Source organism: Lichenostomus cassidix, chromosome 3 (assembly GCF_008360975.1).
Source record: "Lichenostomus cassidix isolate B80296 chromosome 3, HeHo_3.0, whole genome shotgun sequence".
NCBI classification, from domain to species: Eukaryota; Metazoa; Chordata; class Aves; order Passeriformes; family Meliphagidae; genus Lichenostomus; species Lichenostomus cassidix.
This window is the reverse complement of record NC_139483.1, coordinates 50536474-50549585: the sequence shown is the minus strand read 5'-3', so window position 1 is coordinate 50549585 and position 13112 is coordinate 50536474.

The window sequence follows — 13112 nt, the reverse complement described above, 5'->3', positions numbered from 1 at the left end:
TTTTATGAAGTATTTTCTTCTAACTGTAGTCAAAGAAACAAAGGAAATCTGTAAATGAGATCATGTCAGCTTTTCACATACTACATTGAGATCTATGCCAAAACACTTGTTGAAATACCACCTGATTTTTTCTTTCTGTTATGAATTTTCTTATTTCGGAAACATCAGCTCTTTTCTATCTTCCTCTCCTGAGTTTTGAAATATTTTTGCAATGATTGAGAAAACTACCATCCCTTCTCAGTCTTTGAAAAATGAGAGAATAGAGGTGATACTGTTTCCTCAGTGTAAGATATTTATTTTTTTTATAGACTAGAGCTACTACAAAATAAGTCTGATAACTTAACATCTTGTCACTCCACCATGTGAATACTGGAAACATTACATACACTGCTGAATCCTGAAATGGCAGAATGGGTAAATTCTAAACAGACCTGAGATATCTCATTTAGCTTTACAATGTGGTGTGATAATTATCTTCCACAAAGCCACTTCACTTACAATACAGGACAAATCTTTACAACACACATGCCCCATAAATATTTTTCTTAACTCAGTCAAGACAGGTTCACAGAAATTATGGCCCAGGAATTAGCAGGGCTGACTGAGATGGCTTAAACTTAGCTCAAAGGGAGAAAGGGATAAGACCAGGCTCTCTAGACATCAGCCTAAGGGTGGCAGGCTTGTGATGGGGGCAAAACCATTAGCCCAACCACACCAATGCACACAGTATGGGCAGCAAGCACAAGGAGCTGGAAGCCATTGTACAACAGGAAAGTGATGTATTTGCTATCATGGAAACATGGTTGGATGACTCTCATGGATGGAGTGCTGCAATGGATACCTGTAAATTCTTTAGAAGAGACAGGCAAAGCAGGAGAGGTGGTGGGGTGGCACTGAATGGGCCTGTGAGCAAAGATTGAGGGGGTCAGCAGGGTGGACATCATGGTGGTGGGAATCTGTTATATTCTACCCCACCAGGATGAACAGCCAGAGGAGGCATTCTACAAGCAGCTGGCAGAAGTCTCATGGTTGCTGACTCTTGTACTCATGGGTGACTTCAACTTGCCAGATGTCAGCTGGAAATACAACACAGCAAAGAGGAAGCAGTCTAGGAAGTTCCTGGAGTATGTGTAAGATAACGTCATAACACAATTGGTAAATGAGCTGGTAGAGAAGGCGTCTTGCAAGACCTGTTTTTTGTGAGCAAAGAAGGACTGGTAGGTGATTTGGTGGTTTGTGATTCTCTTGGGCATAGTGACCAGGAAATGTTAGAGTTTCAATACTGGGTGAAATAAGGAGAGGTACCAACAGAACTTCCACATTGGACTTCCAGCGGGCAGACTTTGGCCTGTTTAGGAGACTGATTGACAGAGTCCCTTGGCAGTCAGTTCTGAAGAGTAAACGAGTCCAGAAAAGCTGCATGTGCTTTAAAAAGGAATTGTTAAATATTCAGGAGCAGGCTGTCCCCATTCTGGTTTAATGAAAGGTGTCCCTGTGCATGGCAGGGTAATTGGAACTAGGTGATCTTTAAGGTCCCCTCCATGATTCTATGATGTGTGGTTGCTCTAGCAGCCTGGCTCAGCTGTGGACCGGATCACTGACAAAGAAGAAAAGGTTAAAATCAGAGGTGTATCTCTCTTACTGTTTGAGTGAGACATTATTGGCAGCATTATTTCTGGGATGAAAAACGCTTCCACTCCCACAGGACTTCTCTATGCATTGCACAGGGAAGGAGCTAAACATAGCAAGGATCACTGTAAATCCAGCATTTACTTATTTTTGAGATCTTTGCTTTGCCACTTAAATAATGACCTTTTACCATGGTTTTCTTGAACACTCTGTGTGCTGTTTACAGAAAAGAGCAATTTTGTGGATTTAGCCTTTACTTACACAAAGTATGTGCATCACCCTGTCAGCTTGCATCACAAGAAGCCAGGCTGCATTTTCCAGCATACTGACCACTACTAACAGGCTCAACAAGGCACTTCAATTAAACATCAAAGCTTCAAATCAGCTTACCTGGACAGGATTTAGCAGTGGCTGACCAGAAAATCAGCTAATAAAGATGTATTTCTGGATAATATTATTAAAACTGGAGCAGATGCAAATTCCCAGTTTGACTCTTTTGCCCACAAGTGCACTAGAGAACAGAGACTACGTGCAGAGAGGAGGAAATCGTCCTTTTATGCAGTATGTATGGGAGGACCAGCATGCTGATGATCACACCCTGAGAGACTCCCAAATGGGCAAGTGCATGCTAGGAATTTAACCAACTACGGACCTGCTCCTCAAAGATGGAAATATGTTTTATGATTATTTTATAATGACATATCAGCCTAAGCTTGGCTAAAAAAGAGGAGCACATTGTAAAGGAGTTTTCAGTAGTTTTCAATAATGTGCAATCAAGCACTGAATTTAAGACATTGAGATGCTGGAACAAGGTCCAGAGAAGGGCAATGGATTTGCAGAAGGGTCTGGAGCACAAGTCTGACGAGAAGCAGCTGAGGGAGCTGAGGCTGTTTAGCCTGGAGAGAAGGAGGCTCAGCTGGGACTTTATCACTCTCTACAGGTATCTGAAAGGAGGTTGTAGCCAGGTGGGTGTTGTTCTCTTCTCCCTGTTAACAAGTGACAGACTGAGAGGAAATGGCCTCAAGTTGTGCCAGGGAGGGTTACATTGAATATTAGAAATAAAAAAAATCATGGAAAGGGTTGTAAGTCATTGAAACAGACTTTCTAGGGAAGTGGTGTAGTCACCATACCTGGAAGTGTACAAAAAACATGTGGCTATGGCACTCCAGGACATGGTTTAGTGGTGAACATGGTGGTGCTGTTGGCTTGACAGTTGGACTTAATGGTCTAAGAGGCCTTTTCCAAACTTATAATTCTATGGCTGTAAGAATCCTGTAGATCAATTATTTTTTACATGGTGGGCTGTAGTCTTTCCTCCTCTTTAGGAACACTCATCAGCTTTCTGAGGCAGTGCTTGGATCGCAGATGCTAGCGTCATCTGAGATGTTATGTGGTGATGTACAGTATCAACATTCAGTGACATTCAGCTGCCAACAAGCAGAGCTGTTGGCAATTCCCATGACATGTCAGATCTGCAATCAGATATATAACTGGAAAAATAGATACAAGAAACATGTTTTTAAGCCTCTTGTATGTATGAGAATAAGGGGGAGCAAGAGCTTTCCTTCACAAAAAAATAAAAAAAAAAAAAGGAAAGGTTTTTTAGGTCATAAAAAAAGGGTTAGTACTTGTTATCTTATGCCATTTAGCTAATCTGCCAAACCTGCTCACCATGCTGATCATCCAGAAAACTGTTATTAAAATATAGATTATTATGCTACAGAAACCATTTTGAAAACACAAAATGATTTTTGGAGGAAATAGCTTGAGCTTAACAAACAAACCTAATTCTACATCAAATTATCTTGCAGGAAATGCTAACCAGGTAGGTAACTATTTACCATCTTATTGTTAACATTTCCTGTTAAACATTAAAAAATAAGCACTTGCAGATATTTTTGACATGAAATTTAAACAAAAATTATTAGAACAAGAGTCAAGAAGGGCCATTTCTTCAGGCCAACTGTTTCTGTGCTGTTTTTGACCCTTCTGAGCCTCCATTGTCCTGTACCTTATATTGTGCCTTAGAGAGACCATGAAGATGCTTTCTGCTCTAAGTTCTGGTCATGTAACTAACTAGTAATTTCAGATAAAAGCCCTTAAAAGTGCCAGGAATTCCCTCGAAGCAAAATGGTGGAGATAAGAAAATAATATGAATCTCTCTGTTATTTTGTTGGTGGTGGGGTTTTCTTTATAACTTTTATGTTAATGGATTCACATATAGCTTAGAGGTATTTGTTAAGACCTCATTTTAAGATTGCAATAACTAGAAATCAGGAGATCATAAACATTATTTTGGGCTCATATTTGTGTGAATGCAAAATAGGAAACCTGATTTTGTATTTTCTAGGAAGGTTTTTTTTTGTACCAGGGAATTGAGGTGATACTGGTGTTTCTGAAATATTCTGTTACTTTCCTCTTTATCTTTCCAACAGAAACTATCAGGCCCTGAGATACAACATGAATTTATGCCTGTTTATTTTTGGCAGTGCAAAGCCATAGCAAATGTATAGTAAAATAGACATTCTTATATGACTTTATTTTAAATTTTTTCTCAAATCCATACAAAGCAGACATGCAATTCTAATTTGTAGTAGGAAATGCATATAAATATAGAGAAATAATAAGGTAGTTCTTCAAAGTGCTTGTGTATTATAAATCAGACCATATGGGACTGAGTATCTATTGCACTACCTCAGCAGTTACCTCAATTTCAGTATAATTGGGTTCTAATTAAATTTTACTTTTGGAGAAAGGCTGCTAAAAATTAAATCTTAAGAGCTTTATGTTTCAAGCTGAGAACATGTTGGCAAGTGTTCATTGTAATAAACCTGTTAAAAATCCATTTATTCATCTCATTTAGCTACTGTAATTCCCACAGAAGCACAAAACCAACAAGGAGCAGCTGAAAACCAAACTCAAGTGTCTTGTGTGATGGTTTCCACTGGGATTGTCCGAAAAATGGAAATTCTTCCCAAGAAAAGAAATTATACCAAAAAATCAACAATTTTTTTTGAAAATGTCACATTTTATGTGAAAAAAAAATTATAAACCTTTTAAGAAAAATTACAGTACTGCTTGAATCTAAGCAAAAAAGCAGAGAAAAAAATGTATTTTTACTTAATGCCAGAGATTTTCTGGTTTTGAGAGAAGAACCTTTCCATTTAGCTAAGCTGGTCAGAACATGGTGCTAATAATGCCATGTTTGTGGGTTTGATCTCCATATGGACCATTCACTTAAGAGTTGGACTTATGATCTTTGCGAGTCCCTTCCAACTCAGACTATTCTGTGATTCTGTAAACTCAAACTGCCCAGTCCAAACTCTCTGGCACAAATCTTAAATCTAGGGAACTGTTTGACAATCCCCACGCAGAACTGATACATACAAAAGGTCAAGTTTTAAAGGATCTGTCCTGTATACTAAGATTTTTTACTAGAGAATTGCCTTTATATTTAGCAGCATTATGTACAGCTTTTATTTAATGGGAAAGACATCTTATAGCACAACACAGTAATTTGACTGAAAGGCAGAAAGCAAAAGTGCTTATTCCATCAGTCTGTCAGATGAAAATAAAGATATTTTCTGACACAGTCTAATATCAGACACTGAATGAGTGAAGCCATGGTGCATCAGAACACTTCAGTGTTTTCCCCAGAGCTTGCACAATGGTAGAACCAAGAGAAAGTTTTAATGCAAAAGCAGTCTCTCTTCTTACTGAAGAAAGAATATACACAGCAGGTCCTTGGGTACACCCTTCAGACATGTCAGATAGATTAAAACTTTCCTTTTTTGTAGCTGTCTTTCATGTAATCCTGTTGGATCAATGGCTGCGTGCAGTACTCAAAAAGAATAAGAGAAAATGTCAAGTCTGTGACTTCTTAGTTCTCTTGTGTTTTCTAAAATGCAGCAAGTAATGTGTGACAAGCGAGCAGAAAATACCGTGGGTGGTGTAAACAACAAGAGAATACTCATTTTACAATGCATCTGTTTCGCACTTTTTTGCTAAGTGACAAATAGGTTTGAAAAGACTGAAAACCCTCACAAGCCATAAATACACAGCAGAGAACCGGAATAAATCACATACCTGTACTGCTGAGTAGACACTCCCAAAGGACTGCTGCAGGCTTCTGTACCCTTCAGGGAGTGTGTTACCTTATGGCATTGGTCGGAAGTGGGGATAGGTAACAGCACAGGACTCACCAGGTACTTGAGAAAATGTACTTGACAAAACCCACAAAACCAGATCACTATCAGTCTTTTGATAAATCAATTAAGATTTAAAAATTCATTATGCTAATTTCATGTAACAAAGTTAATGTAAAAATCAAGAGTAGGCTTCACTTGGTTGGAATCATTAATCCAAATGTAGTTTAGATATGTCTCTCTGAATTGGAGTTTTTTATTTTCAACCGACTCCATGTAGCACTGATGTGTGATTCACCTTCTACAGTGTGTGTTGCTCTGTATATACTTATGCCCTCACCCAGAGTTATGCACAGCCTGAATGCCTGGATGTTTATACAGTCTTGCAACTAAAAGAAAGGTGTTTGCTGGGCAGTCATAAATGAGCCCACTTTATTTTCTTTACATGCTCCTTTCTCACCATAATCATCAGAACTGTTGCAAAAAAGAAGGTGGAAAATCCTTCTTGCTTTTCAAGAATCATTAACAGAAGAACCCTATAATCTGCAAATAATGGTGCTCTGGCAGCACACAAAGGCATAACCTCTGTAAGACCAGTGCTGAAAGCAGAAGTGGTTGAGTATCTCAGAGAACCCTGTGCCACTACCATAGTGCATGCTTCACTGATTACCTGCCAAAAAACCTCCCTTCCATGTCTGGAAAAGAGTTTGATCAGTCAGCCCTGCAGACTTTCCTGTGGAATTCAATAGCTGCTCAGGATGCCCAACAGGTTGGGCATTACACATGCTCTTATGAGAGTGCTACAGTGGCATGCTCACCCAGAAGGAGGAATTTCTCTGTCATAGGATGAGGAAATAATGAAAGAAGACAATAGGAAGGTACCAGAGAAGAAGTCCCCAAGGTTCCCCAAAGTAGGAGAAAACCTGACTTGGTTTCATCCTGAACTTAGAGTCCAAGGGAAAGCATACTTCAGGGACCTCGTATTTTCTTAGGTTATGGGGAACTAGAACAAGTTGATGCCATATATGCACATCTTCCTGACAGGGGAGTCCTTTCTATTGAAAGGTGCATGGGTATAGTGTGATGTGAACAAACAGGAAGAATCTACCAATATATCCCTCATCAGGGATTTTGGACAGAGATGGAGCTTGTTTTGCTCCCTTTCAGCAGGAATTTCTAATTGTGTACTGCAATGTAATGCACACACAAGGATTTTCCATTCTGTCAGACATTCTGATCATTCACACCATGAGAAACATCTGATGATTTAATATGCTGCAGTTTGTGCTGTAGCAGTTAGCAGAACTATTTCTTTCCTTCCTATTTAAATTCAGTGAGTTTTTCAACTCTGCAAGAGACAGAAAACCCCCAAAGCTAGAAATTAATCTTTTATACAGTAATATCATGATAGAAATGCCTTAGAAGAAAAAAGGAGGAATACAATATTCTCAGTCTGTTTTCACACCCCCAGGCTATGGTGATAAAAACGCTTGGCTTTTCCTTTCCTTCCCCATTCCTGGCAAAGTTAGTGTTGTTCTTTCTGGAAAAACTCCATGTTGCAAATAACAGGACAAACCCACTTTCACTATGGTGGGAGTTTAAGACATAACATTAACTTGAAAAATTAATTGTCCTCATAAGATTATAATTTTATGGATGGGGAAAGAAGGCACCTGAGACCAGCCTTTATGTCTTAAGAGGTAATGTATGAGACTTCACAGACTACGCAGAACTAACACTACCTACAAGACGTTTATGGTGTTTAGGAAAGAAAATTCCTGAAACTGCAGAGTACTGTCTGTGATATGCTGAAGGATGTAGAAAGAACCAGAGTGTTGTGCTGAATGAAGCTGGGATATAGGCAGGACATTCACTCAGGCCTGAAGGTTGGAAAATGTCTAAAAATGCAAGATATTCTTACTGCACTGGTATGCCTTCGAGGAAGAAAGAATACAATAATGTATGGGCTGGTCTTTAAAACTTACCACATAGAACAAGTTTTAGTAAAAAGGAAACTTCTCTTTTTAGTGATTATTTTGAAAAAGAATGGTAGGTCTTTATGGTAGGACCCTTACTGTGATCTGGATGAGCACTTTATTAGAAGTATGAGAGAGAGAGAGGAAAGGAGCTGAGAAGGCAAGAGGTCCTTAAAACACTATTATTTACTTTTAAAAGTAAATCCCAGCACCCTGTATTGACTGAAAAGATCCTATATTTGTTTTAAAAGCCTTTGTGAAATAGGACACTGTTACTTCACCGAGAGAAGCTAAAGGAAATTTCAAGGGCAGATCATGTCTGGAAAAATTCTCAACCTATTGTGGAGAGCAAAAACTATGTCATTACCCTTTTTCCAGTTTTTGCATTTAAAAACTACCTGATACTGAGGCCCGAAAGAAGACTGAGAAGCATCAGGCTCTGAGTGCATGAATGTGCCTTTTGTGCTGACTGAGCCAGCCTGACCTTGCTTCAAAAAACCAGCCTTGGGAGAATTGGTAACCACAACACATGTCCCATCATGGACACCAGCTGAGCAGTCTGACATGAGTACAGCTTGTACTCAGGGCTCTCAGGCATGCAAGATATGAAGGCAGCAATGTGCTGGTGCTCTGGTCCCTCCTGGGACTGTGTGGTTAGCCTGAGTAGACAATACACTCCCTAAAACATCTTCTATAGCTTGTCTTATGCACAGATTAGAAACTGCTGATGGATACCCTGCAACTCTTCTAAATCCTTTATACGTACACCTGACAGTCACAGGCTCTGTCTCTGGGCACTGTTCAGGAGAAGCAAACCATGGGCCATGACAAGAGTCCAAACACTCCCTTTAACACACACACAAACACAAACACACACACACATACACACATATATGTGTTGCTGTTGAACCTCTAGCAGAGAAAGAAGACCCGGGTTCTCAGTGTGGCATAAAAGAGAGCGTTTTATTATTTAATTCCAACTTATATAGATTTTTCAAAGGTCACCCAGATTGGTCAGTTCGAAACCTCCCCCTAGGCCCGATTGGCCAGGCCTGAATTGTCCAAATCTCGAGACACTGTTTTTAATAACATCCAAACTTTATCTTTGTTTATAAAACACAGGAAGAAGAGAGAAAAGAATTCTCACAGGAAAGGTCTGTGCTAGCCACATATATGCACACAAAAGTACTGGAAAGAATCAATGCTAAATGGGTTGTCCTGGTGAAAATGATGATCAGCAGTAAATCTAACCAGAACTGTTAATTTAAAATGTTTACGTGTTGTCTCTGAGTGCTTGTATAGCTTCACTCTGCTAGTCACATATCCAGTCTTGGGCAGTTTTAGGTGTGTTATAGTGCAGGTTATTGCTGAGATGTTCCACTACTCCAGCATGATGAACATGGACACAATAATTACATAGAGTTTTAAAATGGGTTAGAAGGAACCTTACAGAGCATCTGGTTCCAACCCCTGTTGGAAAATATAATTTTCCAGCAAAATTCATGCTAACCGAGCAGAGCTGAGCAAGGCTTCAGTGTTCCCAGGCCTCAGTAAAATTCCGACAAGCTGCAGTAGTTGTTTGCCTGAGAATGTTTTGTGGGAAGAATGCCATGAGAAAGATTAGGAGTCAGGAGTGTTATGAGAAAAGAATAAGGGAGTTAACAAGAGGATCCCTGAATGTGTGAGAACAGCTGCAGGTGTGTGTGTATCTATAATTAGAAATATCTGTAACAGTATATAAGTCTCTCGTTTAGTGAAATAAAATTGGAGCTTACTTTATATCTCATATTGAGAGTGCTGTGAGTTTTCCCTCGCGCCGCATCTCGTTAAATGGTGACCCCGACGTGATACGGAGCGAGCACGGACCCTGACAACGGAGTTTTACGACCCGGCTTCTGAGAGCGGCGCGAACGGAGAGGTGCTAGAGGAGTGCAGCCTCAGCGTGTCGTGTCTTTGCCCGAATTGGCAAAGGTCGGAAGACACAGGTGATTACCTGCCTACCGTGAGGGCTATAACTCGGTAACTGCACAACTCTGGCAACTTGCGAGCCTCGATCGAGTGCTTAGAGGTGTTGACCAGGACCTGAAAACCAGCTGGACCCAAAATGGAATCAGAGGTAGCCCGAATTTTATTGTTATGCTTTTTAGAAAAGCACGAACTCAGTAGCCTGTTTTATTTGGCTGGCCTAATGGCAGTAGGACAAGCTTATGGATTTTTTATAAATCCTATTACAGTATTCAGTGTAACAGAATGGTTGAATTACGGAGCTGTTTTGCTTTTGGACTGTGATAAACTTGCAAGAAAGCTTGGCAAATCATGGAGTAAAGTTGTAGCCTGCTTACAAATACATGCCACAAAGCAAAACCTTACGTGGCTCACAGCGCAGGACATAGTACCTGCATTAAGCAGAGAAAAGCCTGTGAATTACTGTGCCGCTTTTGATATGCGTAATACTTCGGCAGCCGCGGCACAGCTGCCAGGGAAACCCCCCCCGCCAGGGAGGGGGGGGGAGAGACTGCTGGTAGCCGAGAATTCAAAGTTGCTCGATTGGATGAAAAATCTGTTCCTGTCTCAAAGTATCACAAAACTTGGTAATGTTACAACGAAAAACATCTTAGCTGCTTTGTTTGAGAGAGTCACTGTTGGACTTTTGCCAGAACAACTGAATATTTTGTTAGAACGGGCTCCGATATCGCGGGTAAAGAAACAGAGTAACCAGAAATCATTCCGATGTTACCGATGTGGGAGTGGGGAACATATAAAAAAGATCTGCAATGAAAAAACTTGGTATTCCCGCTGTAACAAAGATACTCACAGCACAGAAGCTTGCAGAAACAAAAAGAACAATCGGAAAGTGACCAGTGACCCGGGAGCGGCGGCGGCTCCTACCCTGCAGCACACCACACAAAGGAGGCTCCTACCGGAAATTGTTCCAACCGTGGTTTCTGGCCGAATGACAACCAGAGCGGAAGTCCCAGAGGGTACCCCGGTGGGCGGAGTCGCGAGCCATCCACGCCTCCTTCACTGCCCCAACTGTGATGTCTGTGGTGAAACTCTAAACTCTACTGATTGACAGCTTCAGCAACGAACCAGAACTAACCAACAGCGTTGCCAACAGAAACAGCCTGAGCAGAATGGAGCAGATCGGCTCTTCCTTCAGCCTGGCTGCACTGACACCGAGACCAAAGCAATTTACTAATAAAGAAGCATTGTAACAAGATATTATCCTGATAAAAAAATAATAACACCTTGAATACTAAAAGCCTTAAATGAAAATTGAATTTTGCTAAAGCAATTGTGTGAATGTGTGAATGTTGTAGGCCTACTGAGAGTGTGTTGAATGCTTTAATGTGTAAATGAAAGTTGTGATCAATGAGAATGTGATTTTGATTTCTTGAGAGTTTTAATGTGTAAATGAAAACCTGTGAGTGAAGTTATACCAAATAGTTTAAATTACCTGTTATGTATCTTTAGTTAAGCATAGATTCTATTAAAGTTAAGTAATAGTGGATTTAAATTCTATTAAGTTGTAAGTTCTGTTAAAGTTAAAATTCTGTTAAGTAATATTAAGTGATATCAATTTTAAATTTCATTATAGTTAAGTTCTAATTGTTAGTTTAAAATAAGAATTATTAAGATTAAGCTTTATTCATTTTTAGTGATATTGATTTTAAGTTTTAAATTTGTTAGTTTATATTATTATTCACAAAAGCTTTGTAGTTTTATCTTTCTTAGTTAAAAGTTAAGTAATAATATCTACTATTTTCAAATATTTCATCTCACCTTATATAGCTATCTACAAAAATAGTAACATGTTAAGATACTCTCCTTATTGATATTAATCAAAGCTTATTTATAAGATGTTCTAAGAAAACCCTTCCACTTAGCACCTAAGCTCTGGCCAAGCTTTGGTTCTAACTGGCTGGGAAACATGCCATGAGTCCAAAGTGTTTTGCACCAAAATGTGATCAAATAATTTTCATTTACTAAATTGAATTTATAAAAGCTAAATCTTCTTCCAAGTAAACTTAGAGTCCTTGTCCGGAAAAGGTTCTCTAAGTTTTACCTGTGAAGTGAATGTTTTCAGCAATGACAATTTCTACACCATGGCAACATATCTAACTAGTGAAATTTCCTTAGGTAACTTTATAACAATTCTAATAATAACAATAACTTATAGCAAAGAAATTAATCTGATAACAAGACAATGTCTGTTCTCACAAAGAAAGGGGGAATTGTTGGAAAACTTTTTCCACCAAAACTCATGCTAACGAACAGGTGAGCAAGGTTCAATATTCCCAGGCCTCAGTAAATTCCGACAAGCTGCAGTGGTTATTTGCCTGAGAATGTTTTGTGGGAAGAATGCCATGAGAAAGATTAGGAGTCAGAGTGTTATGAGAAAAGAATAAGGGAGTTAACAAGAGGATCCCTGAATGTGTGAGAACAGCTGCAGGTGTGTGTGTATCTATAATTAGAAATATCTGTAACAGTATATAAGTCTCTCGTTTAGTGAAATAAAATTGGAGCTTACTTTATATCTCATATTGAGAGTGCTGTGAGTTTTCCCTCGCGCCGCATCTCGTTAAACCCCTGCCATGGGCAGGGAACCTCTCACTTGACCAGGTTGCTCAAAACCATGTCCAACCTGGCCTTGAACACCTCCTGGTATAGGGAGTACACAACCTCTGTGAGCAACCTGTTCCAGTGTCTCACTATCCTCACAGGAAAGAATTTCTCTCTAATAGCTAGTCTAAACTGACCCTCCTTCAGTTTAAGGCTATTCCCACCTTGTCCTGTCAGTACATGCCCTTGTGAAAATCCCCTCTCCAGCTCTCTCACAGGACCCCTTCAAATACTGGAAAACTGCTATTAGGTTTCTCCAGACTGAATAACTCCAACTCTCTCAACTGTTCTTTGTAGGAGAGGTCCTCCAGACTTCTGGTCAACTTTGTGGCTCTCCTCTGGGCTCAGTACAGGAGGTTTATATTCTTTTTAAGCTGGACTTCCAGAGCTGAACACAGTACTCCTGGTGGGATCCCACAAGAGCAGAGTAGAGGGGCAGAATCCCCTCCCTAGACCTACTGGCCATGCTGCTTTTGATGCAGCCCAGGATCTGGGTGACTTTCTGGGCTGCATGCAAATGCACGCTGCCAGCTCATGTCCAGGATCTTGTCCACCAGCATCCTCAAGTCCTTCTCAGCAGGGCTGTTCCCAATCAGTTCATCCCCAAGTCTGTACTAAAACCAGGGGTTGCCATGATCCAAATGCAGAACCTTGCACTTGCCCTTTTTTAACTTCATGAGGTTTGTCTGACAAAGTCCACCTCACCTGGATTCTGTTGTCTCCCTCCAGCATGTTGACT